The sequence below is a fragment of the Pyrgilauda ruficollis genome, unplaced genomic scaffold (genome assembly GCF_017590135.1).
Source record: "Pyrgilauda ruficollis isolate IOZ18807 unplaced genomic scaffold, ASM1759013v1 scaffold45, whole genome shotgun sequence".
NCBI lineage: Eukaryota > Metazoa > Chordata > Aves > Passeriformes > Passeridae > Pyrgilauda > Pyrgilauda ruficollis.
The window spans coordinates 2,311,164-2,335,929 of NW_024526044.1; positions in this window are offsets into that span (position 1 = coordinate 2,311,164).

Here is a 24,766-nt window from a genome sequence, read left to right on the forward strand (position 1 = left end):
CAACCCAGCAATGACAGATCATGATACAGCAGCACCCCTGGGTCTGATCAGGACCCTCAATAATCCAATTTCTTCAGAAAGCCAAACAATTTCTCAGTGTCCAAAGCCATGTGACCCATCCGTGTTGCTGGCAGCACTGGGTTCCAGCTGAATGTTTTCCACTTCCACCCAAGGCTGTTTCCCTTAAGATCCTGAAGCCCTTCCATGCAGAACTTCTGAAGACAAAGAGACTTTGTTAGGGAAAGCCTCAGTAGCTGATTCGGGTGACAAACTGCCCTAAATCTGAGGTGCACTGTTTGCAGTAAGGGAGCACACAAATACCTCAATGCCTCCCTCTCCTTGGCAAGGATGGGCTCCAGCAGTTTTCCCACAATAAACATCCCCAAAGCTTCAGCTAGTCAAAAATGAGACTCCTTTCTCACCATCCTGTGTTTGCATTTTTTCCATTCAGTATTACTGGAATATGTTACTGGAAAATATTGCAAACAACTTAAAGACTTTTTCCCCCTCAGATTTGTCAGTTTATACCTTTTTTCACTAATTATCAACTATTAGCATGCTCATGACTGTTTACTGAGAGGCACATCTGACTTTCAAAACACAAATGCTGTACCAAACCCATACAGCATTTTATCACACATCAAGTTATAAGACAATTTGTTACCATTTCATTCTTTTATGCTAACTCCAAAATTCAATCCAAGGTTTCTCTGCCTTAAAAGGCACGATTAGTTTAAATTTCTGGAAGTGGGCTTTTTTCCATTATTCATATTTAAATTAAGTTCCCTTGAGATGGAAGAAAAGCAAGGAATTTTTATCAAGAGACTAATAATATAACCAGTGAAAAATCTGAGCATTTTTATATTGAATTTATAAATCATGCTAGCAGTAACCAAACTGTTTAAATAATACATAGAGTTTAACTATAACATACTTATTGGCATAAGTAATTTTAGTGCTTTTTAATGTAACAAATCACTCAGAAAATATTCTCAGTTAATCATTACCACACTGAAGCCTAGAGAGAGGTGTAGATATATTGTTCCTTCACAATTTGGTAGGAATGCCTGAGTGATAAAACCTCGCACTGTGTGCCACTTGATTTAAAATTTCCTAAAGATGTTTGGGTACCCTGACAAAGTATCAATTTATCTCTGTGCTCTAAGCCACACTCTGGAGATGGAATAGCTTGTAATTAAACTCAGGAGCAGGGATTGATTAAAATATACATGTCTGAGGGTGCATAGATAGGTATTTGTGTTTATTATAGAAACAGTAAAAATACCCTCTAGCCCAGATACGTGTGAAATGAGCCTCTTCCTCCCCATCAGTATTTGATATTGGATTTATCACAGCAAGAGAACACAAAAGTGGTGACTACACAGAATTACTGGGGGCAGTGGGGTTGAACTTTGGGGGTGTAACTCTGAGTCAGGCAGTGCTGCTGGACACATTTCAAGGTCTCATTCTGCAGGTGATGCCTCACCCTGAGCTCTGAGCCACCCCTTGGCCACCCACCCCTCCCCAGTCCTTAGCAAGCAGCAGCTCTGCGACATTCAGAGGGGTTGGAGGTTTTCCTGGTGGTGTCCCCTGTCCCCTGCTACAAAGGAGCCACCCGAAGGTCACACAGGTCTGGGGATCAGAGATTTCCTGAACAATCAGGTGGAATCCACCCGGAGCATTCAGTGTGAGGAGGGACCAGAGCTCAGAGAGCTCAACCCAAGCTCCATTGTCAGCCTCGCTCACGTGAGATGCCATTTTAATTACCAGGGGTCAAAATGGAGAAATTTCTGTCAAGCCCCAGATCTAAACTTTCCCAGACTACTATAGTAGTCAAAAGTTGCATTTTATGCTGTTTTCCTGTTCTCATTTTCATATTGGAAATACTAATCTATTAATATTACCATCAATATTCACCCAACTTCAAGGCATTTCCCTTAAAATTTCAGTAGTCAGAAGTTGAATTTTGTGCTGTTTTCCAGTTCCATGTCTCATTTTCATATTGGAAATACTAATCTCATAATATTACCATCAATATTCACCCAACTTCAAGGCATTTCCCTTAAAATTTCAGGCTTACACTCTATTTTCTTGCTCTTTCAGTGACAAATTCCCATTCAACTGATGCAATTACAGTACTAGACAAGCACAGATCTTTGAGAAAATTACATTTTAGGGTTGTGGTTTTTTGCTTTTGTAATGTTGCTACATTGTTGAGCACCAAGTCATTTACCTACAGCATTATAAGGCACATGAAATAACTCAAACCCCCGTGGGTATATTGGAAACCTCAGGTTTATCAGGACCAAGGTGCCAGGTTCATGTGCAAGTTTGCAGCAGGGCAAATACCCTAATTCATCACATTGTGTAGTTTTTATGCTGCTGTATAAAATTAATTGGCTTACTCTGTTAGAGATGTTTTATGATGAGGTACTGTAATTAAGAGATCTGAGATGAAATAGAGGGTAGGAAAAAGCTGAAAACTGCCCGCTAGCTTCAGTTTATTTTTTATGACCAAACTACTTAGATTATCAATTAGCTTGAAAAATCTGTTTCTTTTTCAGATGCTTAAATATTAAAAAGGGCAGAGTCCATGAAAAAAAAATATAGATAAAGGCTAAAATAAATGTCTTCCATATAAAAATGAAAAAGATTAGCACAGCCATTACAAAAATCACATAATTCATATGTCACAATTGCTGGAGATTATTTAACTACTGAAAATTATCTTCACACATTTGGGCTCAGCAGAAAAGCAAGAGTAGCTCCATTAAGGTCTTTCCTTAGAGCATTGCTTCCCCCTAAATAAAAATATCTACAGAGAAGCAGGTGGGAATTACAAGACATACTTGGAGAGCAGAGTGGTTGCACCTCACCCAGGAATATGCCAAGATAGAGATCCACAGTTAAGGAGTTCCCAAATTAGTTCAAGAATCCATATTTCTTCAATATTTTAGTATTTCTAGTGCATGTGATTTCAAATAATGTGATGAGTCCCTAAAACATTCCTTTATAGTCTGCTGAAAGGGAAGTCTGGTTCTCTTTAGGAAATGTCACACGTAAGAAGAGACTCACTTAAAAACAGATGTTTTATAGGAAATTCTATCTGATTGATTTCAGGCTGATAATAATCCCAAACTGGGCTTTATTCTGCACTCATCTATAACTCTAGGGCACTCTGATGTCTAGCACCTCTGCCTGTGTACAAAATGACCATTTCTCTAGACTATGATAACCCTTCCACTATGATTCCCTTCATCTGGTACCAAAAAAATGTAATTAATTTCCCTTATAAGTTCTAGCGGACAGGAATACTTGTCTTGATTTTATTTTAAAGCACCAGGGACACCTGTGATGACTCACCAATAAATAACATTAAAACCTTAAGCTCACACGGTCAGTAGCACTGTGGTAATAGGAGGCAAAAGGGTGTTAGTGAAATTGTTCCAACCCTTTCACCTCACCCAAGTGAGACACCAATATTTTTATTGAAAAGCTATGTCATGCTTAAAAGACAAATCTTTCAGCTGTCACCTTTTCTCCTTGGTTAGAAAAACCTATTGTTAGCAACTGTGAATTTCCCCATCCTTCAAGTCACATCCATGGTTCCAGCAAGCCCAGGCACTTTGTCCAAGTTGCTCAACTGTCCTGTCTTAATTTCAGTGATTGGAGGATACACTCCAAATTTCTCAGGAGATTCTCATGACCTTGTTATATTAGCCCTTCAAATGGATATAAATTTTATTCCATGGTTCAGCAGACAGGGGTTCTATTCTCAGTTCTGTGATTATTAAAAAAATAAAACAAGACCAAAACCCAAAAACCACTGAGGGCCATGATTTTCCAAAACAGAGGCATTTAAGGAAGGCTTTAAATCTGTGTGAGCTGCTGAAAAAAGTGACCAAGAAACAGTCCCAGAATCTTCCTGCCACGAATGGGAGCTGAAGGAGAACACAGCAGTCTCATTTTCCTGGAGCACCTGCACTGCAGAGTGGGATGGGCTGTGAAATCCTCCAGGCAATGTGGCCACACTGATCCATCCCTTGCCTGGATCCCTGTGCCCCTGAGGGGTGTGTGGGACAAGCCCTGCTGGACCCCAAAGTGTCCAGGGGCTCTGGCACTCTGGTGGCTTTTGCTGCCTGATCTGCTCTGGGGAAAATGTATAATCTGTACTCGTTTGTACAGATTATACATCAGGGATGTCAATAAATGTTTCTTGGCTTGCCTTTGGAGCAGAAGTCACCTGGAGAATGTGTTCTGGAGAGATGAAGCATCCACATCAAGGCTCTCCCAACTCAGCTCTCTGAAGGCAATAGCCCAGCTAAATTCCCACAGTGAAACAAAATTCTAAGCCAGATGTTCAAAATGTTCTGTTTTGGTTTAACTCAATACCCACTGAATTCAACAATAGACCTCCCCAGTCTTAGTTTTAGGTCAACACCATTCCATTTCTTGCTGCATACTTTTCAAAACCATGTACAAGCACTTCACTTAGAGATTTTGTCTCCAGGAACTGCATCTTCATATCAGGGGAAATTTCTGTTTGAGGGATAGGAGAGATGCTCTAAAGCCTTTCCTCTTCTGCCTTGTCTGCAAGTACACACACCCTGGGGACAAAGGATTTATTACAAGCTAAAGGAGAACATTTTTGTGGGTGCCCTTTGACAGGAGGTACCAGCACTACACTGCACAGGGACAAAATAACACAATTTAGGCTATTGTATTCTTGCAAAGAAGAAGGTTAAAGGGGAGACTGAGTTTTGGTTGCTCAGCTCAGCAGAAGGATTAGCAAGGGAATGTTGTTGATACTCACTGAACAATATCTACAGTTGCCTTTTGTGCTGTATTAATTTTCAGCAGCAGAACAGCAGCCAGGAGAAATTTAAAAGGGGAGCCCCAAACGGCTGATTCCTCTGTAAGATGCAGGTGATTGCCCAGGAGACATCACAGAAGTGCATTGCAATAAACACGTTGATAGAAGATAAAGTAATAATAATATAACTAACTGAGGACAAATCCACCATACACGGTGCAATTTCTTTTATAAAACAATATTTTCTTGAAGCACATTTTCTTTAAAAACAATTTTTCTTGAAAATACAAGCAGTGGGCACAGCCCAGATTACTACTGATTGTTAAAAATCATACCAAAAATACCAGAAGGGAAATGTAGTAAGATGCTTAAAAAGCTTAAGCAGAACACATGTTTATTAATTTATCTTGCTTCAAGAATTACTACTGATTGTTAAAAATCATGGCCAAAAAATACCAGAAGGGAAATGTAGTAAGATGCTTAAAAAGCTTAAGCAGAACACATGTTTATTCATTTATCTTGCTTCAAGAAATTAGATTTCTAAAATATCTGCTATTGGCCATACAGTATTTTGCCTCCTCTGTTTCAGAAATTTAATTTAGTCCCATTCTTAAATATTCAGCATGCATGATGGTTCATTTCCTAATCTACCATGAAGGAAACTCAGAAAATGTTTATACTCATCTCTTTTTTTGTGGGAAGGGAGGTAATCACAGCTTTGTCTCTAATGCGGTTTCATGCTTTCCTTATAGGCATTATTAAATTAACCAGATAACTCTCAAACAAATTTTGCCACCAGTGATGATCCAAAGACATTTTCAATTATAACCTTTCAGTGTTGTGCATGTCATGATTACCACTTAGCAAATGGCAGAACCGAGCAGTAAAAGCCTTCACTGAGGAAGTTTTCTCATATGGATTGAACACATTTTCACCAGAATTGATTCAAGGCACAGATTTTTCTGTGTCCTTTGTCTTTTGCTATTAGATAAAAACATCTTGTTCTGCTGTTATGTTTTCTGCTGTCAAGAAAACAATATTTAATTCTTTTGAAGTACAGGAATAATATCAAGCAGATTATGCCACACTGACCTGGTGTTTTCCCCAGCAAGACCAGGAGCCAAGCTTCATGTTTTTCCCTCAGCAAAACAACCACTCCCCAAGTGTTCTGTGGTTGTTTTCCACGCTACTCCCAGCTCTTTGCACTGTTAAATTACCTGAATGGGTCTTGTGAACAAACTCAGCAGAAAAACTTGAATTTTCCTGCCAGCATGTTGGCCTCCTCACTCGAGGAGTTTAAGAGAGCTTGTGCTCAGGCTTTCCTGTTTTATCTCCTCCCAGGCACAGGCTGATCCCTTGGTTGTTACTCAGCCTATTCCCACCTCTCTCCCTGGAAGGCTGGAGCTGGGAGTAAGCAGCTCTGCCTGATGGATTCTCATTAGGCTGAGCTTTTGTGGAGGTTTGGCTGCAGCTGCATTTATCTCACACCTGAAAGGATCCTCTTCCTGTAAGACAGGTGGATTTTAAGCCTCCTTTTTCTGTCTCCAGCGCTTTCGCTCACTTGCTAAAATCTTGTAGCAGCTGCTGTAAGTTGTTCAGAGCAGTCATCAAACAGAGGGGTCTGCAAAGAGGCTTAAAAACCCAGGGCTGGGTGTGGGAAGGTGCAGGGAGATCTAAAAACCTCTTTGGTATCAACAGAATTTGAGGGCACTTGGTACATAACAGAATCTGGTTCCTGGCAGGTCAGGCTGGAAACACAATACTCTGCACCTTGGAACAGGTGAAAACAAATCCCCTGCCTGGCTTGCATGGCTTCAGCCTGTGTTTTAGGCAAAACCCAGCAATTAATTATTTTCTTCAGAGCTATAAAGCAAGGCAAGCCAGTGTTCCTTGCCTGGGCCCCAGTGACATCGTGTAAGAAATCAGAACTTATCCACTTTCTTTTTTGCTTTTCTCTTTATAGCTCCCACAAGCAAGTGAGGAAAAAGAATGGGACAAAATGCAAGCAATAAATGGATGTTTGAGTTTTAGCTTATGAACAGAAAGCATAGTGCCAACAAGCCAACATCATCTGCAGCTATTTGACTTTTTTTTGGCAATACTCTTACAAAAGTTTAGCGGGTCCTCTGACTTTAAATGTTTGAGAAACACAGAGTTCAGCTGTTATTCCTGGAATTGTGATAGTCAGAGAATTCCAACAGCCTTTATGCAGCTGTGGGCTGTAATTATCACCCTTCTGCTCTCGCAGCACAATGAGGACACCCTCATTTGAAAGGTGGTTCTGGTATCTTTGGGTTTCCATCTTTTAAAGAGAGGTAGGTTCCCAGAAGGTGGAAAAAATCCTTTTCCCTGTAAAGCAAACATTAATTGGAGTCATCATAAAGCTCCATGACCCAGCTGAAGCTGGAAGTGGTCTCAGTGATCAAGCCACAAATTTGCAAAGCGTTATGAATATGCCTTATTCCTTATTTTATGAAATGATGGTATTTCCCTTTGGCTTCAAGGGAAATATTCACTGTATAAAATCACACAGATGTCTAAATCTGAGCTGGACATGTTCCCAAAAGCTGAACAAAGAAGCCAAGAAGATGGACCAATTGTATAGCAGAGAATACAACATTCTAAAGCCAGAAAAAGATAATTTTGTAAAAAAATACTTTTTCATCTAGAATTTAAGAATGAATAGCATCTAACCATATAAATACTCTGCAGAATGAGAGGTTTTTACCTTGTTCACCCAAACCTGTTTGCATTTTTCAGAAGCGATCTAAAAAATTTGCGGTGCCTTTTTGCTCCTTTTCCCAGTTTATCACCAGGGATAGATGGGATATGAGAAAGAATAATTGCTTGCATATAAAGTGCACAATTTCCAATTCTAGGCTTTATTTTGGGGTTACAAGTTGTACCTCCATCTGCACATGAATTGCTGGTGCAAATATTAACATTTGAATGTGAAATGACCTGATTTATGAGCATGTGCCAGGCTGCCAGCTCTGCAAGTGCTAAATCCATATCCTCTTTTCCAAGGGGAGGAAAATTTGCTGAAGCTGTATCTCAGCCAGGATAAAAGCATTTTCCTTAAATATCTCTAACCATTGATGGTGAGGTGCAATTCCAAAAGGCTGGAGATGGCTTATTCTAGAGTAGAAATAACAGAGATTTGGTGCACTGGTAAAATTTTTAAAGCAAAATTTTGGCACTTACGTTACAGATCAAGAAGTGTCTTTGGCCTGTACATGAGACAAACCTGTGATGATTTAAGTTGTGCTAGAAAAGCTTTATCAGGGTAGCAAAGAGTTGTCACAAATATTTAAAATTACCAAGGAGAGAACACAACCTGTATTTAAAGTTTTACTATTACAGGCAAATAGTATAAACTCTTCTATAAATCCCTTTCTAATTAAACTTTCAAAGAAAAAAGCAATTACTAAGCCCATTTATCCAAACTTATTAAGATTATTTATATGTTTGTTTCAAATATTACATTAAGAAATGTTGACAGTTTTCCAATTAATAAATTAAAGCTTGCCAATATAAACAAGCAAAAGGAAACAAAAGACAAGATTATGAGAAATCGTTTCCATAGCTCCTGAGCACCTTTTAGAAGAGAATAAAGGTTATTATTGAACAGTCAATCTGCACTGACTCAGAGCAAGAAAAAAAGGGATGAACATCTCTTTTCTACTGGTTTGATATCCCCAGTGTGTTTTGGGGTTTCTTTTCCTTTTTACTAAACTATTTAACCTTGGCAGAACACGCCAAGAACACAAAGGCTGAGACAAGCTTCATTTTACTGCACATAAATTTAGGAAGGAATGGTGATTGTTGCCAGTTTTCATCATTTCAGTTTTTTTGAGAGCCATCTGATACATGTTATTAATAGTCCTTAGGAGGGGTATGTTCACCCCAGCCCAGCATAACCCTAAAATGAGCAATCGCCATCCTGCTCACACACAGACAGCTCTGAAATGTAAAACCCTACGGATGGAGATCCTTTGTGCTGAACCAGGCTCACTGAGCTGCCAGGGGAAGCAGAGGGGAAAAGTTCCTCTTGTTGGAGCAGGAAGGCATTGCTTAACCAGCCAAACATACAGGTACTGCTTTCACAGAATTCACAGAATGACCAGATTGGAAGAGACCTTCAGGATCATCGAGTCCAACCCAGCCCCAACACCTCAACTAAACCCTGGCCCCCAGTGCCACATCCAGGCTTTGTTAAACACACCCAGGGATGGTGACTCCACCACCTCCCTGGGCAGAACATTCCAGAACTTTATCACCCTTTCTGTAAAAAAACTTATCCTAATATCCAACCTATATTTCCCTTTGATCCGATGGATTCATGTGCCCCCAAATAAATGGGGTGTAGCAATGTGGGGGTTTAGGATTTCCCTGAGGGGTTCAAAGGATTCCACTACGGGAGAATCTTTCTCTGATGTAGGGCAGTGGAAAATTCTCCTGAAGTCCTTCAGGAGTGGCCTGAAAGAATCTGACTGGCTCCTGGAGTGCTCCAAGCACAGCCAGAGAGGAGCTCTGCTGGGAAAGCTTGGCAATGATGGAACTCAACCCATCCCAATTATGTGGGATGGGGTGAGGCAGAACCTCAAAGGAGGTGTTTTTGACATCCCACAGGGTAAAAGAGTGTGCTCTTCATTCAGGCTCTGGCCCCACAGAGATCACGACAAGAAGAAATGTCTGCCAGTGGTCAGGAACAAACTGAAAGTTGTCATCAACTGAAGGGCTGGGGAAATACAGCTGGGTCATGCATTTAGGTAACCACACATTGAAGTTTTGCTCCATAAATTTCTCACAGAAAAATTAAACCAGAAATTCATGGAGATACGTAGAACTTAAGGATATTGAAAATATTACTTCTTTTAAATACACACTGTGTGTATTAAAATACAGAGATGCAGAAAGACCAAGGGATTTGCTAGAGACAGCAAAGAAAGACAATTGCAAGAAGTGAATTTGGACTAGTTTGTGCAGATACTTCACTCACAAACTTCCAGTTTTCTGTCTGTGATGTCAAACAATTTAAAGTACAGAAGGTCTCAAAAGATCTCTTCAGTGTGAGTAAACACTGTGGGGAGGGTGAAAAAGAGGGTATTATGTTCACCAGATTCTAAATGCATCTTCTTTGTGCCTGAGATCTGGCACTTGGTTAGGCTGAATTATTATTTCTAAGTCCCAAACTTGACAAATTTTGGAAAATATGCATTAATTGTATCTAAGATATTTTTTGGTACTTAATGTATAAATGGACTAATTAGAGGAATGTGTTCATTCTTGCTTAGGCCTTTTCTCTGAACAAGTACATTAGATACATTAGACTGAAATCTTAATAAGGTAAATTCATGTATTTTCTCATATGAATAAGAAAAAAATGCAGATTTACGCTGACAACTGCCAACTATAAATTTAAAAAAATAGTGACCTCTGTCAAATGAACTACAGCACTAACAAAAATAACACAACCTCCAAAACTCCTCAGTCACACAGAACTGCACAGCTCTGACAGGTCAAGGTGAGCTTTCCTCCCCCGGACTGCTGATGCAGTTCTCTGCTGACCCTGGGAAACTCTGCCATAGACTGGCAGATTAATTCATTGCTCTGAATTGACTCTGGAAAACATCTTTTTTTTTCCCCTGTAAATTTGGTTCTTGGTTTCTCTGCTAAGGATAGCAACTAAGTGGGCAAATATTCCATGATTTTTCTGGTGAGTGCACCTATTACCTCTCCAACTTCTAACAACCTGCAGACCACCAAAAGCCATGAAGACCATTCAGCAAAAAAAAGTAAATCTTTTGTAATCTGTTACAAAACAGGCAGGAAATAATTCTCCAGATGTGGTTAGAACTAGACAAAGCAGAGGATGAAAATGTGCTCCTGTGGTACCTCACATGCTTGTCCTAAATCTCATTAAACAGGAGCAGGTCCAGCCACAGAGCATTGCAGGGAGTCAAGGGCTGAGGCAGCTCTCACAAGACCTAATGATGGAGGAGAAGGTATCAAAGCAGCCTGGACACCCCCAGGATAGAGCTGCTCCCACCCTGATACCAACAACTTTTTCTTGGAGGTTTTTGGCAGCCTCACTCAGTTACATCAACAAATCTCTGAGTCTAACTTGATTTGTTATTGATTTCCTCGAGGGTGATTTGAAGCAGCAATTTTAGTGATCTTCAGAGTGGAAATGCAGGGCAAAGAGAAAGCTTTGCTTAGAAAGAGGGACTCAAGTGGTCGCACTGCAATAAACTGAATTCAGGTGATTTTTCCAACAGAAAATCTGCAGTTTTGGGATAAAATGCAAATAATTTCAGACACTTTACCTGCTTTACTAGAAATCTGAACTACTTCAAATTCCAGCAGCTGACTGTAAGCAGATCTGAAAATAGGTATCTTATCTTAAACCTGGCATATTTGTGACAGCTGTCACATACCTGCTGACATACCAGAGACTGAACTGTGGAGCTGTTGAAGCAAAAAAATGAAGCTGGAATAGGCTGAGCTAATAATCCCCAGATTGAGCTGCAAGCAGGTTCTTTGCAGGTAGACCACGAAGGAAAGTGTGTGCTCAGCTGCTCACAGCAGACCTGGCTTTGTGTCCTGCAGGGGAGGGAAACTGGGAACATCCAACCTGAATGGAAAATTCAACGTATTCACACACCTGGAGCATCACGAGGTGTCACTAATAACTGTGTTCAGGATTAAACAGACTTTGAATCTGACTCCAGAAGAACATCAAGCATGGAGTCATCAAAATTTCACATTTTTCCATGTAAAAGCTCATGGTTACAGCTGAAAGTGCTACTGGATGAGAGAGAGAAGAGATACTAGAATAAGGATCCTTTACCATGCCAAAAGAAAGACCTGCCATTTTCAGGTCTTACTTGAAAAATATATAAACCCATAATATTGTATAAATCAAATAAATTCTATTTTATAAATATATATTTTATAATATATAATATGTACTATAAAATATATTAATAAAATATAAAAATAAGTCTATAAATCTAAAATATATAAATAAATATATAATACATAGATATATTTTTATAAATATATAAATATTGTATAAATATATTAATATATTTTTATATTTTAATATATTAAATTAAAACCATTATGTTACATTAACCCATAACATTTATTTTGACTGAAAAAATTTGTATTTCTATATTAATGGAAAATGCTTTATCTCTATAATGACCTCATAAGTACAGACTTCTACTGTGACCTCTATAAAATCCTCTGAAATCCAGGTTTTTCCCTAAGAAAGGGCTTCTCATAGCCCATCTTACTCTTTGTTGTTAGATTGCTTATACATGTCACTATTTTTTGTAGACCAGAATCAACATTTTTGATCATTAAACCTGAAGTGAATGTGTAGCACTATCAAATGTGATGATTTTAGATATGTGAGGTTATATATAGACAAAGATGGAGGGGTTGGGTCACCTTTTAAAAACAATTATATTTACTCTAGGAGCCTCTAACTTCATACCACCATGAGAATTTCAGATGGCAATTATTCTGTGCTTTCTAATCATCAAACCATACACATTTGATGTATGTTGAAAACACCCAAAATCAGAAAGAGCAGCCTAGAACAGCTGTGGAAAGCAATAAATGAGTCATCTTTGCACACTCTTCCTTTTCCTCACCCCTCTCCATCCATTTTCTCCTGGCAGCTCCAGCAGTCACTGCCAAGAGAAGATGCAGGAGACACAAAACATTTGCCCTTGTAAGCCTTGGTCAGCTCATTTCTAATGTGATAACCTATTTTGTTTGATTAAAATGCATCAAAGTAGCCTTTAAAGCACATCCCACTGTGGAGTTTAATCCTTCCCGAGCAGAAGGAGGGACAGGGAAGATTTTTGTTGCTGTTTACTTATGCCAACACTCAAAATAATCACAGTGCTTATATTTGGCTGGGATAAAAATTCCTTGTCTCCCACTGCTTGGCAATGTTTTGGGTCTTTTTCAAGTCTTGAAGTTTTATGGAAGTTTCAAAACTAAGCACTGCAAATCACATCAATTAATACACTGAGCTCTGGAGCACAGCTAAGAGGAAATGCATATATTTATATAAGCAACACAAAAATATTGTCAATTTTTTTTTTCTAGAATTTATTTACTCAATCATCTGATGTGCTGTGATTTCAGGGGCAAGTTTTCCCGGTTACATCAGCATGAAAAAATTGAAATAGAAAGTCAAGGCCACACATCCTTTTCAAACACCAACCAAATATATAGAATATACTATAACAAAAAATGTAATACATATTATATTAAATATATGAATATATATTAATTTAGCCATCCACTTTTTCTGACATTCATGTAAAGACCTCTCTTAAAGCACAAAGAAAATCAGCTTTCTCAGTATTCTGTGAACAACTTAGGCCTCTATTTTCTATAAGCAAATACTTTGAGATTTTTGCAAAGTTGGACTTCTTTGTAGCAAAATGTGGATTTCACTGCTTCCTTCTGAGGACTTGCCCTTAGTTGCTGAGCTTTAACAGTTGTAAACCTTTTGCTGCAGTGTATTTACTCTTTCTTTGCAGATGTGTAACTAAGATGGAAATTAAACCATGGAACTAAGAAAACTAATGGGAAAACAGCTTCATTTTCCTCTTTATTAAACTGACTTTTAACGACTGAAATTCATTCAAGCTGCTTCCCTCTTCCCAGAAAGCTCAAGTTTTAGGAATTTACAGCTTAGAGAAAAACAAATTAGCCTAGAATTATAGCTGAAAAATCACATTGTGGCATGTGATGTCAGGCTGCATCAGTCTTGTTTTATTCTATGATACAACTCACCAGGAGTGACACAATCCAAAGTGACTTTGCACAAGACAATGTCAGCTAAAACACCTGAAACAAATTACTTTTATCTACATTATAGCTTGGACAAGTCCACTTTTAAGAATGACAATTTACTGCTTTCAAATGAAAGTATAAAAAAAGAGGAACGTAGATATGGCTAAAATGTTTATAAACCGTATGACAACAATATGTACACAAGAGACTCCAGGGATTTTATTCATTTTCTGTGTCATCTACACATTCTAGGGCAAACCTCACACATTCCTGTCATCTGCCTTTGTACACACAAAGCCAATGAAAATCCAATTCAGCAGAAACACAAGTGATCACTGCCAACCCACACGTGCACCCCCTTTCCTAAACTGATCAGAAAGGGCTGAGATGAAGGAGCACCTCTCATCATCCCCCTGTTAATGAGGCTCCCACACACACAAAGGCTGTTTGGAATATCCACAGTGGAATTTGCTCTGGTTTCTCTTGCTGTTCCAGGGCTTCTTGCCCACTGATCTTTGAAACAGGAAGCTCATTTCCTTCTTATCTCTTTGGGATGCTGCCTGTACTTTTATTAAGGTATCAGGTGTGATGCAGAGACTGGAATAGGGTTCACAGGAAGGCTATTTGGTCATGCTACCTAGTTAAAAAGTTAATTGATGTATTATAACACTTCCCAAATATTTCTGTCCTTTTTTTCTTCTTCTCTTCATGCAAAAAGTTCCTTTGTATCCTCCCTCCACCTAAACCAGATTTCTCCAATTATAAAACTCAAGTGAAGCCCAGCTCAAAGTCTGTGGATTAGCACAGGCTGTGATTCCATGGCAGGGAGGTGCAGTGGGCATCGGGTCAAATGTTGAGATGAATTGAGGCTGACATCTTTCAGGGACATTCTTGCACATCTGAATTGCAGAATGTGCTCTGTGCCAGCTTAATTCAATTGATAACAGAGGCTTCACACTGACCACGACACATTTCACACGTACAATCATTGAAGCACAATGGGATTTTCTTCTCAGAACCTTTCTGGAAACATAATGACTTCCAGATTATATTAAGAGCATAATACAATGCAAGGCTAAAATCTGTTATCTTTAGCTTTCTTGGGAAAAGAGCAATTTTTATGTGTTTTAGCAGGTCTTTCAGAATAATTCTTAAACAGTAAAGTTATCTCCACACTAAATATATTTAGTAAGAGGCAGAATTTGTCAGATATTTAGATACCCACTCTATATGGGGAAATGCAGGAAACAATTGAATTTTCTACAATCTACATTAACTCAGTGGAAAAGGTCCCACATTGTGCCTAGTAATACGTGCTATTAAGACCTCAAATGCCAGCTATAATCTAGACATCTGTAATCAGCTAATCAATATTTACTTTTCATAATAAAATAAGAAACCATTTCCTACATATCACCTGAAAAAGAGAAAGCATTTAACTGTAGAGACTCATATGCCTTTTAAAATGCTGTCCCTATCTTTACTCCCACTTATAAATCAAAAAACTAGAAAAGGTACCAATATTTTATGCATTGCACCGTAAAAATTTAAAATCAGATTAGAAAACACGGTTGCCATGGTACCTGAGAGCTACAGTTTCATGCAAAGCAATTTAACAGATGCAGAAGAATTGAACCTTACAGCAGGCATGGTATCATTTTTAGATAAACTTAAGAAGAAGCTGTAAGGATATTTCCAGGTGGCTGGATGGCTTGTTCTGCATTTCAGGAAGCTGCATCTCTGTGTTTGCAACTGCTTCAAACCCTCTCAAAAGCCTGAAATGTTTCAGGGGTGAAAACTGGATGTTCCTCGTGTCAATGGGGGTTTCACCACTGACTTCAAACTAGAGAAGGTTTCCCCTTGTCTCTTTGAAGAAGGATGAAAAAAAGAAGCATTTAGGGAGAGCAGCAGCCTCAAGCCAACAAGGTCAGGCTAACCCACACCATGGCCCTGCTCCCTTGCTCACAGGAAATGTTCCTGCAGCCTATTTTTACAAAAGCTGCTTCTTTGGATCTCCTGAATCAAATTTAAGGGGGAAAAGGTTCAAAGATTAATGAGAATAATTTCTATTTCACAGTATGATTGCAGATGTTGTACATATTCTTTTCTTTGTCCAGGGGAACCATTAAGGAGAGGGAAGAACAAAGAAAGAAACATCAGGAATACTCTGGCACATAAAAGCCAGAAATAATAGGGACTAAAAAATACCTAGTTTTCTATGCAAAAGACTTTTTTTTTTTTCCCCCCCAAAAAAGGAAGATTCACCTTTTTGTATTGTTCTTACAGGAACATTGCACTGGAGAGCTCCATCTCCTGACATCATTGAAATTTGGTTCACAGAGACATCTAAGTTGCCCAAGAAAAATCTACTTTTTGACAACCAAGAACCACCTCAACAGATTATTAAATCACTCATCAGGAGTCTGGGCTGGCCTTTCAAGTTGTTTAACACCTGCTATTTTCTGTTCTGGCAGCAAATTAATGGTCAGGAGAGCAGGCTGGTCATTCTTCCAGATTTTTTTTTTTTTTGACCTGGTCAAAAGACCATAAGTTGAATGCTTTTTAAAACTTAGCCATTTCAGCATGACTAAACATTAGAAAAGTTTAAAAAAATCTGTTCCCAGCAGTTTGCTCTGTGTAATTTATACACCTCAGCCTGTGAGCTCGTTCATAATGAGGGCTAAACCTGAAGATGAAAAGCTGCCTCCTGTTTTGCTGGGCCACCAAGAGGCAGTGCTCTGCCTCCCACTGCACTTCATTCCCTGATTTCTGGGCTCATCCAGGAGGAGCAGATGTGGCCAACAGGCAGCTAGAAAAAAAGGGAAATTGGCACCAGCTTCCTTCAGTGCTTTAGTGAGATTATTTACTCTGAGAGACACACTCCTAAAACCAACTTCTGATCACGAGTACCACAGAGGGCTTTGTGCACTAAAAGAATTAGAGAGAGGCAAGCCAACAAACAGGGGATGTGCCCCAGACAAGTGCCTTGATTGCTGTTATTCTGCAGCCCAACGGGATTGCTGAGCAAGAGAAAAGATAAAGGAGCCCTTTGTAGGCACTTGCAATGACACAGCACACGCGTATGCACATCATGCACCACCTTTCACTGCTTTATCCTTTGCTGCTGGGGTTTAGTTTTGAAGGAATTATCTCACTTTGTAGCACAGAGGATTGCCCGTGGTTTCAGGAAGGCTTTTAGGTAGATATACCTCCCTTTAAAAATAGCATTTTAACAGAAAGGGGAAAAAAAATGGTACAAAATTCCCACTCCCTCAATGAATAATTTAATTTTGTCAAGAAAAATGAGGTATTGTGTTCAGACAGCAGCAAAATGTGTTGCAGCTGTTGGGGCAATGTCCCAATGTCCTGACACCAAACTTGAAGGGTCACACTCTACACTCCTTGGATATTTCCCTCTTTGCCACACAGCCAGATCCCACAGAACCACCTTCTGCTCACCTCCCCCTGCCCCACCAGGGAGGCAGAAGGTGAGGAGCAGGGACAGCCAGCCACAGCCACCAGGCACGGCAGCAGGCTGGCTTCCTTGGAGCACTGGAAATCTGCTCCCTGAAATTGCCCTTCCTGCGCCTGGAGCGTGCTTTCCTCAAGCAAGCTGCATCACAAAGTGACAGTGCCTTGCCTGCTGTGGCTGGGCCTGATTAAGAGGACACGCAGAAATTTCAGATTTTTGGTTCCTTTCCAGGTTGCAAGGAAAGAAGAGTGGCCACTCCAACCACTGCCTATCCCTGCAAGCTCAGAGAAAGGGATGTGGGACTGGAATCCCTTGGGTGGCTGCTCCAGGACAGCTCTCCCCTCTCTGGCTTTTTCCCAGCACTTTTCCCCTCCTATCTTCAACCTGTTTGCTGTGTCTGCATTTTAAAGGCCTCAGAAATTCTGAGGAAGCAGTAACCAACTTTGTGTAGACACAACCAGCCTTACATCTCTGCTTCTAATTAATATGGTTAAAACACTGAAACACTTGATTTTTAGGGAAAGGCAAACATTTCAATCTCTACTCTTCTCTTCCTTGCTATCACTCAGCCTATTCACAAAATTATATAAGGTTCAGGCTGTTTAATTCCATTTTGAAGAAAGCATTCAACAGCACTTAAAAAGTGATACCATTTGCTATTCATTTTCTCCAATATGTTTCATATTAACAATAAAATATCATAGTGCAGAATGATTATTAAAATCTAAGCAATAGGAGCTTTAGAATAAATGAACTGGCACACTTGACTAACCTTGAAACCTGCTTTATAGATTAAAAGTGCTTTTTTGCCATGAACACTTCGGTTGCTTCACTTTCTTTATATTTTTCGTATCTGAATTGTATTTCATTCTTTCCCTTCGTACTCTTGATTCTATTCAAACAAGGCAAGTCATTCTGAAAGCACTGAATGTGCACCTGATCACAGAGTTTTCCTACTTTTAGGTCATCAACAATGGGCTCATACTCACACCAAGGTTCTCAAAGCTTCACCAGTGAACACACAAAACCTGTGCTCCAGTAGAGATTGATCCATTTGATTGATCAGATGGATCAATCAGGGCATCTATGCAGGTAGTACATTTTATCACTCAACCCCAACTTGAATGCTGACCTCTAAGTTTAAAATGGAATAATTTAGAGTATTTAAATTTAGGTATCATAGGTAGAGAATATTGTGTTTGTCAACAACACCATAGCATGAATTATGACAATGGTCTGTACTGAAAAATTTCTATTCCATCAAAACCTTATTTTATACTGGAAGATGTGGAGGGGGAAGTGAGAAACCCCCCAAAACTAAGAAACAACTTACAACAAGATATTACCAAAAGCTTGTAAATTACAGGGCACAGGAGAGAGATATTAAAATGAAGATACAATGGATAGGACAGAACAATTACAACACACAGATAAAAGAAAGGAAAGGGGGTAAGAAGTGTAACAGGATTGAAATAAACTTACGCCTTTGTGGTTTGTGTACACCCACAACTGAAAGGTAAGCAACAAAAATTGCATGAAATACAAACATAAAAGGGCACTTGAAACAAGGCAACAAGCAAAATCAATGTAAAGCCACTTCAAGTCCAAAAAGAAATGAAAAGGAATAAAATAGAAATCAATAGTATTTAAAAGGATTAAAAACAATAGCACATGCATAAAGGACATTTCCCTTTTGGTTTTTAATTGACAGTAACATCTAGAGCAAACAGCACAAGCCACAGTGCTGCAGATGGCTGCACAGAAATTTGTTCCTGTAAGGAAGGCTTTCAAATTTGTTAATTTATCTCATTAGCAAAACAATCAGTTTAATTTGAGGTGAGCCCAAAGTCCTTTGACATGCTGTACCCGAGTGAAGCAGGCTGGTGCTGGGTGGGCAGAGCACAGACCTGCAGCTCCCTGTCAGTGCTGGTTTGGGATGGGTGTTCTGGTACAGGCAGAAGGGAAAGGGCCAGCATCCCTTCCTGCCTGAAGCTGAAATAGCCACATCTGCAGGGAGAGAGACCTTGGGAATCTCATCCTAACACCCCACACCCACAAATGAGTGTACTCCAGCAAATGCAGTTGGTTTTCCTTGCCAGGAAGAAAATGGCTAAAAGCCACAGATCCAGGTAGCCAGAGATCTGACAATTATTTTGTTGCTTTTGCTCCTGCTCTGGCTCCCACTGCCCAGCTCTGATGTGTGCTGGTGTGGAAGAGATGTGCAGGAGGAGCACAGGAAAGAGCCCTGCTCTGCTCCTGTCTCCTACAGAGCAGCAGTGCTGCTGGGTCAAGGAAAAGTTGGAGCCTTTGGCCATTTCAAGGAGGTGTGGGATGAGAATGGTTATTTTAACAAGAAAGGGGGAAAAGGAATCACAGGAGGAAGGGTCAAGGCTCATAGTTAAAAGCTACAGTTCTCCATGGATTCTTACCTCAGGGTATAAAATCATTCCCTCAGGTTCCGAGACCCACATTCTATCATGGAAACAAATTCCACTTTCATTTTACACCAAGCCCCAGCTTATTTACAAGTCCATGCAGGCAGCTGATTCCTGGCACTATCTGGCCAAACAATGACTAATTGTTACTGACTTCCCAGATGGTCATTCTAATAACTGGAGAAGGGCAACCAACCCAGCAATCAGGTTTCATTTAGCTGAGGATAGCACAACAGCTGTCTTTTCCTTTCCTACACACTCAAGCAGAGCTTTCTGTTGTTCCAGTAGTCTCTTGAGCATGCAGCAAATAGAGCTCCAATGAGCTGGAAAGTCCTGCTTTAGATGATGCTTTGCTGAGTTCTCCCCCCCTGCATTTCTCTCCACTACAGCTGCACTGTGACTTTATGTGGGGAAAGGGGTTTAAATGCAAGTGCTGACCCCAGCCTGTTCAAAGCATTTGCATCCAAAGGTAATTCTCTCTTCTGAGAGAGAATCCAAGCCCCACACATATGTCAGAGCCTTTGCAAACTGACAGTTCAGTTCAGTTGGTTCTCACTCAGCTTGGGATGCACTGGTCAGTTCCTGCAGCTCTAGATACCATTCTGAAAAAAGGGATTACACAGCTCAGATGGAGAGGCCTTTCCTGAGGAATATTACAGCAACGGAGAGCAAGAGAGATCAAACCTTTGCCTGGTAAAAACTGTTCTGGCTTAAAGGCCAAATGAGCCAGAGGATGTTTTGAGGCAGTCTGGCACATGCTCTGCTATAAACACTGAAACTGGGCTGATATTCCCTGGAACTGCTTTGGCTGCAGCACAATTAAAACTCTTTCAACTGTGTGTTTGCACTTCAGCAGAAAACTCTCTCTATCCTAAATATATCTCTGAATGTGTTATGGTTCCTGACTTCCAGACTGAGTACACTTCAGCCAAGTGCCAGTCTTGAAATGTTATCAGCCACTGAGTCTAATATTATCTCAGGTGAGAAATCAGACATCACTGCAGGAGAATTTCTCATATTCCTTTCTTTGGCTTTCCAGTCCAGCCTTTTAGGCTACATATTTGGTCCAGCGTTAGCCCAGGAGCAGCAGGTTTAACAAACCACACGGGAGGCAGGATGGAAACCTCAGAAAACTGAGGGAAAAGGAGATTTTTTGCAGGTACACCTAACACCAGGCTTGTCCCCACCCCAGCTGTCACCTCAGTGACCCAGTTCCCAGTGGTGCCAGCACCAAAATCCCACTGGCTGCTTCTTCCTGTGGCAAGATTTGGGGCACCCTGCAAGAGCAGAGCTCCTCTGCTAATCACAGAATGCAACTCCACCACTGGAAACCCTTCCCTAACAAGTCTCAGGTGCCCTACCCTATGTTAGCCATTTGCAGTACAATTACAGGGGTAAATGCTACAAATAGCTAATCCCAGCACAGCTTCCCTTTTGTTCCTTTTCCTCCTAAAAATATCAGACCAGGGAAGTCAAGACTTGTAGCACAACAGAATTCTAAACTGCTTCTTTCCTTGCAGCTTTTAATTGCTATCATGCTGGAAATATGAAGATAGCAATAATTTTTTTTTCTGAAATCATTTCATTGGGAAATACCATAACCTAAATGCCAAGAGATGAGTTTGCAAATAATAAAGTTGCTGATGTATCTGGAAGGGAATCTATTACACTAAACTTTAAAGGTAAATCACACCATTTTTGGGGAGATGGTAAATCACTTTCCAGTTAGACACAATTTTTGCAAATGTAGCATATCAGATGTTCTGAATGATTAATTTCCAAGTACTTTTAATAAGCCATATGGCTTTTATACATGTTACTTTTAATGTATAGCATTTCCAATGAAATCACATAGGGACATAAAACTTGTGTACCAGAACTAGGATATCCTAAAGTATTTCAAATTTTGGAATTCTGCAATCATTTCACATCTTTTCAGCAATTATCCAGAATTATGAACAGATTTAGTGACTTTCAGTTAATAAAATAAAACATTCACTAATATAAGAATTTAAAAAACATTTACTGATGAGTGCTTAAATTTCCTTTTGACGTCTTTTTTTATCATTAGTCCTAAAGTTTCTGAATTTGGGTCTGAGGAGTGTTTCAGGCATGTGAATCCCAGGAGGGGAGATGAGCATAACCCCAGGGTATATGGATTTTCTTCATGACTGGAACTGAATGGGAAATCTTCAGCTTAGAATACGAAATTCTACTGGCTGGGCAAAGAGAACCCTGAGCATGAGAATGCAAAGCTTCAGCATTAGACTGGCACAGAAAGGGCACTTAACACACTGTAGCATGTAGCTATGTTTAGGGAGACTGTTAATGCCCAATAAATATTTATTTCTGCAAAATCATCTCCAAGTAGGAGCCTAACTCAAGCCAAACATATCTGAATCTAAATATGAACATAACCTAATAAAATGTTTTCATTTTTAAATTATACATTGCATTCAGGATTTTAGAATACATCAAAAATTCTCTTTGTTAGCTTGGATTAATATTTTAAAGCTGGGAGTATGACAAGGAGACAAAAGGAGTATTGTAGCAGATTAAATAAAAAACACCCTTGCCACATTAAAATAGCTTTTAGAAATAAAGGGACAGCTGTTCACAGGATGAAAAGAAGTTGGAATAAATGAAACAACTACATGATGCCTTGATAGCCTGATGTATGCACTCCAATGCCACAGATCTCTCTTTGTACAATATTTATATTTGTTTCTCAGTAAGACTAACTGTGTTCTTATTCATTTGCATTTATGACTGGGTTTGAAAACAGGTTTCAGATCCCCTCCACAGCTCAGTTTTGCCTCTAAGTGTGATAAGAGAAGAAAAACAACACCTGTGCCCTGCAAAAGAACAGTGTTCCTGCAGAACATAAACTAATGACAGGTCAGGCCACTTGGTTTTTTTACCTTTTTCTTTAAGAAGTGGTCTCAGCATGAGCATATTTCCTAATTTTGCTTCTATAACAAAGGAAAACCTGAAATTTTCTGCAAGTTCCTTTGGATAAGTAAAATAGCAAATGTTCTGCCCTGTGACCATATCAGATTGCCCAAGAGAATCCTATAAACCCTGGAATTCAAGGTAAGAATCTCTCACAGCTCAGAGGGCACAACTACAGTTGTTCACTATAATAAATTTGCTTTTGCAAATTATTGTAAATTGTAACTGCTTTTGTAGATATAGTGCAAATTGTAATTGCTTTTGTGAACAGTAACTAAAATTGTGCATGAAGCAAGGCTATCACAGGGTGTAATTGGGCTTGCAAAAAATGGATCACAAGACATGACTGCTCTTGCAAAAGGTATTGATGCCTCAGGTTTTACCTTTTATATTTCAGATTCTGTGCTGCTTTAATGTATAGTTCTGGGCTTCATATTAGGGGATGGTGAGCTCTGTTCACAGAGTAGGGAGACAAAACAATTCCTTCTCCAGCTGGGGAGCAAGGACAAATGATCCAAATCTCAGGCCCAAGAGCACAAACCCTGTGGGCTGAAGAGAGAAAAACAAGAAGGATGGGACTTGATAATCTTGATAACCTGGAATTGGACAATGAACTCCAATATGCAAATGGAGCAGAACTTATAAAAGTGAGAGACCCTGTGAGCGCTCGTGCATTTTGGGGCCATTTTGGTTCATCTTGGGTGCAGCCCTGGCTGGGCTCTTGTGCTGCCCAAGGTGCATCCATGGAGGAGATCCTTTAACTCTGCCTAGTGTCCGTTCTAGGTCAGCCTTCACAAGGCATCACAGGTTCCTTCCCATGTCAGGCTGCTGAGTTTTCAGATGGTTTTTATCTTGATAACCTGGAATTGGACAATGAACTCCAATATGCAAATGGAGCAGAACTCATAAAAGTGAGAGACCCTGCGAGCGCTCGTGCATTTTGGGACCATTTTGGTTCATCTTGGGTGCAGCCCTGGCTGGGCTCTTGTGCTGCCCAAGGTGCATCCATGGAGGAGATCCTTTAACTCTGCCTAGTGTCCGTTCTAGGTCAGCCTTCACAAGGCATCACAGGTTCCTTCCCATGTCAGGCTGCTGAGTTTTCAGATGGTTTTTACCCTTGCAGCAACAAGGCTGGAGAGCTCCAGGTAAAACCACCACCCCTTGTGCACCTACACCATAAACTGGTCGTGTCCTATGTCCCATGCTGGGGGGAAACAATTCCCAGTAAAAGGGATTTCTATTCTGTCTCTGCTAGCCACCATTTCACCAGTTTACCCTTCAGAAACATTCAATTTTGTCTGCTTGCAAAATTACTCCTTAGAATATTGATCCATACAGGCAGTGCCTGGCTCTGAACTTATTCATTAGAGAAGGATTAAGGTGGGCAAGAGAAAAAAAAAAACAACAACAACATTCTTTGGAGTATATAAGTAGTGTGTTAGAAATTAAGCACCACAAAAGTGAGTCATAGGGTGGAACAGATCGATGGTAAAATTCAAATGAATGCACTTGCAGCTATCAAGTGATCCAGAAATGCTGATTCTCCCTGCAGGGCAAGTGCTGTGCTATAAAGGAAACAAAACAAAAATGAATTTATCATACTGTTCTTCACTTGAAGCAAAGTGTGAATACTTGATAAGAAAAACGTATAAAGTTGAAAAATAAGATTAATGTAAAACAATTTTGCTTTGCTTTTTGTCCTCTTGCTCACGGTGAGCAATGCTCTCTACACATTACTAGTCCACTATAAAACAAGAAAACTTTGAACAGAAATCTCTAGAGAAGTCTTGAAGGCAGAAAGGGAATAAAACCCCAACCAAACAGCAGAGCTGCTTTCCTACCCTGCATGGATCCTGCCTCATTCCTGTCTCCATGAGCTAATGAGACACCCATCCCTCATCCCTACCTGGAGCTCCCTAAACAAAAGGCAACAAGAACAGGCTTAAGGCTGTTTTAAATTCCACCCTGGGACAAACAGGATGCTGGCTGTTCCAAGGGCTGGGACTCACAAAGGCAGTGTAGAGTCCTTGCGTTTTTTAATACATCTTTTTTCTGCCTCCACTGGAGGTGAAGGCTGACTCGAGACCCTGCTGAACCACTTGGATGCATCTTTTTGGACATTGATTTTAATGTTTGGAATTATTTTGCTGAAGGTCTCTCAGCAAGTGTTACTGGATAGAGAAATAAGGTAAGAAACTGAATGAGGAGGATTGATTAGTACAGCCGCCACAACGTATAGGAAACAAGAGTTGAGATGAAGGAAAAAAC